General features: G+C 33.8%; 1 non-coding gene across 1 annotated transcript; it reads right to left on the bottom strand.

Moving 5' to 3' along the window:
- Nucleotides 1-2419: 2419 nt before the first annotated feature.
- Nucleotides 2420-2527, bottom strand: LOC148568055 (small nucleolar RNA R71). Its single transcript, XR_015882752.1, has one exon. It is a non-coding gene; the product is annotated as a small nucleolar RNA R71 (small nucleolar RNA).
- Nucleotides 2528-3800: the final 1273 nt, after the last annotated feature.

The raw sequence follows: 3800 nt of genomic DNA, 5'->3' as shown, positions 1-3800 counted from the left end.
GGATTGTTCGAGTTTGAAAAACTGACAGTTCATCGTGTTGCTCAGATTAGGTAATTTTCTTTTTGTTTTATTTTCAAAAATTTTTCAAAAAAAAAAAATCTTTCAAAAATTTCTCATCTGTTTTCGAAAATTATTTCAGAATTTTTAAGAATGAATTCTAGAGTTTCATGAAAAAAGTTGGAGCCTGGCTGGCTGTAAAGCCATGTCTAATTCTTTTGGATAGGGGCTTCCAACCATCAGCATAGAGGCAAGTTAATTGGAATATCAGCTGTTGCATGCCTGATGTATGTTCTAAAGCTGACTGGCTATTAAGCCATGCCTAACCCTCAGATTGGAGCTTTAGATTAAGAGTACAAGATTCCTGGAATTCATATTAAAAATTTTGAAATCCTTATTTTTCTTTTTCAAATGATTTTCGAAAAATATAAAATAAAAATCCAAAAAAATCATAAAATCATAAAAATAAAAAATATTTGTATGTTTCTTGTTTGAGTCTTGTGTCATGTTTTAAGTTTGGTGTCAATTGCATCTCCATTTGCACTTTTCGAAAAAAAATGCATTCATGCATTGCATTCATCATGATCTTCAAGTTGTTATTGATAAACCTTCTTGATTGATCTTCATATTTTATTGTTTTGTGTTGTATGGTGTTTTTCATATGCATTCTTGCATTCATAGTGTCTAAACATTAAAAATTTCCAAGTTTGGTGTCTTGCATGTTTTCTTTTCTTGAAAATTTTTCAAAATAAGTTCTTGGTGTTCATCTTGACATTCAAAGTGTTCTTGGTGTTCATCTTGACATTCATAGTGTTCTTGCATGCATTCATTGTTTTGATCCAAAATTTTTATGCATTGCATTATTTTCATGTTTTTCTCTCTCATCATTAAAAATTCAAAAATTAAAAAAAAAAACATCTTTCCTTTTTCTCTCATAAATTTTGAAAATTTGGATTGACTTTTTCAAAAATTTTTAAAATCTAGTTGTTTTCATGAGTCAAATCAAATTTTCAATTTAAAAATCTTATCTTTTTCAAAATCTTTTTCAAAAATCAAATCTTTTTCATTTTTCTTATTTATTTTCGAAAATTCTAAAAATATTTTTAAAAATCTTTTTCTCAATTTTATCTCATAATTTTCGAAAATATCATCAACAATTAATGTTTTGATTCAAAAATTTCAAGTTTGTTACTTACTTGTTAAGAAAGATTCAAACTTTAAGTTCTAGAATCATATCTTGTGATTTCTTGTGAATCAAGTCATTAATTGTGATTTTAAAAATCAAATCTTTTTCAAAACTAATTTCAATCATATCTTTTCAAAAATATCTTTTTATCTTATCTTTTTCAAAATCATATCTTTTTAATCATATCTTTTTAAAACATATCTTTTTAAAAAATTTGATTTTAAAATATCTTTTCTAACTTCTTATCTTCTTATCTTTTCAAAAATTGATTTTCAAATTTGTTTCAACTAACTAACTAACTTTTTGTTTGTTTCTTATCTTTTTCAAAACTACCTAACTAACTCTCTCCCTCTAATTTTCAAAAATATCTCCCTCTTTTTCAAAAATTCTTTTTAATTAACTAATTGTTTCAATTTTTAATTTTAATTTGATTTCATTCCTAATTTTCGAAAATCACTAACCCCTTTTCAAAATTTTATTTTCGAAAATCCTCCTTCTCTCTCATCTCCTTCTATTTATTTATTCATCTACTAACACTTCATCTCACCCAAATTCGAACCCCCTCTTCCATCTGTGTTCGAATTTTCTCTTCTTCCCTTTTTTACATTACATTCTTTTCTTCTTCTACTCACACACGGGAACCTCTATACCTGGGCAAAAAGGATCCCTATTATTATTATTTTTCTGTTCCCTCTTTTTCATATGAGCAGGAGCAAGGATAAGAACATTCTTGTTGAAGCAGACCCTGAACCTGAAAGGACTCTGAAGAGGAAACTAAGAGAAGCTAAAATACAACAATCCAGAGATAACCTTACATAAATTTTCGAACAGGAAGAGGAGATGGCAGCCAAAAATAATAATAATGCAAGGAGGATGCTTGGTGACTTTACTGCACCTAATTCCAATTTACATGGAAGAAGCATCTCCATCCCTACTATTGGAGCAAACAATTTTGAGCTTAAACCTCAATTAGTTTCTCTGATGCAACAAAATTGCAAGTTTTATGGACTTCCATCTGAGGATCCTTTTCAGTTCTTAACTGAATTCTTGCAGATCTGTGATACTGTTAAGACTAATGGAGTAGATCCTGAAGTCTACAGGCTCATGCTTTTCCCTTTTGCTGTGAGAGACAGAGCTAGAATATGGTTGGACTCTCAACCTAAGGATAGCCTGAACTCTTGGGATAAGCTGGTCAAGGCTTTCTTAGCCAAGTTCATTCCTCCTCAAAAGCTGAGTAAGCTTAGAGTGGATGTTCAAACCTTCAGACAGAAAGAAGGTGAATCCCTCTATGAAGCTTGGGAGAGATACAAGGAACTGACCAAAAAGTGTCCTTCTGACATGCTTTCAGAATGGACCATCCTAGATATATTCTATGATGATCTGTCTGAATTAGCTAAGATGTCATTGGATACTTCTGCAGGTGGATCCATTCACCTAAAGAAAACGCCTGCAGAAGCTCAGGAACTCATTGACATGGTTGCTAATAACCAGTTCATGTACACTTCTGAGAGGAACCCTGTGAGTAATGGGACTCCTATGAAGAAGGGAGTTCTTGAAATTGATACTCTAAATGCTATATTGGCTCAGAATAAAATATTGACTCAGCAAGTCAATATGATTTCTCAGAGTCTGAATGGAATGCAAGCTACATCTAACAGTACTCAAGAGGCATCTTCTGAAGAAAAAGCTTATGATCCTGAGAACCCTGCAATAGCAGAGGTAAATTATATGGGTGAACCTTATGGAAACACCTATAACCCCTCATGGAGAAATCACCCAAATCTCTCATGGAAGGATCAACAAAAGCCTCAACAAGGCTTTAATAATGGTGGAAGAAACAGGTTTAGCAATAGCAAGCCTTTTCCATCATCCACTTAGCAACAGACAGAGAACTCTGAACAAAATACCTCTAATTTAGCAAACTTAGTCTCTGATCTATCTAAGGCCACTGTGAGTTTCATGAATGAAACAAGGTCCTCCATTAGAAATTTGGAAGCACAAGTGGGCCAGCTGAGTAAAAGGCTCACTGAAATCCCTCCTAGTACTCTCCCAAGCAATACAGAAGAAAACCCAAAAGGAGAGTGCAAGGCCATTGATATAACCATCATGGCCGAATCCAAAGAGGAAGGGGAGGACGTGAATCCCAAGGAGGAAGACCTCTTGGGACGTCCAGTGATCAATAAGGAGTTTCCCTTTGAGGAACCAAAGGAATCTGAGGCTCATCTAGAGACCATAGAGATTCCATTGAACCTCCTTATGCCATTCATGAGCTCTGAAGAGTACTCCTCTTCTGAAGAGAATGAAGATGTTACGGAAGAGCAAGTTGCCAAGTTCCTTGGTGCAATCATGAAGCTTAATGCCAATTTATTTGGTAAAGAGACTTGGGGAGATGAACCTCCCCTGTTCACCAATGAACTGAATGCATTGGATCAATTGAGATTGCCTCAGAAGAAACAAGATCCTAGAAAGTTCCTGATACCTTGTACCATAGGCACCATGACCTTTGAGAAGCCTCTATGTGACTTGGGGTCAGGAATAAACCTCATGCCACTCTTTGTAATGGAGAAACTGGAAATCTTTGAGGTATAAGCTGTTAAAATCTCATTAGAGATGGCAG

This window comes from Arachis ipaensis, chromosome B4 (assembly GCF_059453495.1).
Source record: "Arachis ipaensis isolate K30076 ecotype BB chromosome B4, ASM5945349v1, whole genome shotgun sequence".
In the NCBI taxonomy this organism is placed as follows: Eukaryota; Viridiplantae; Streptophyta; class Magnoliopsida; order Fabales; family Fabaceae; genus Arachis; species Arachis ipaensis.
The sequence above is the reverse complement of the archived record's forward strand: the minus strand, read 5'-3'. Positions and strand labels throughout refer to the sequence as shown.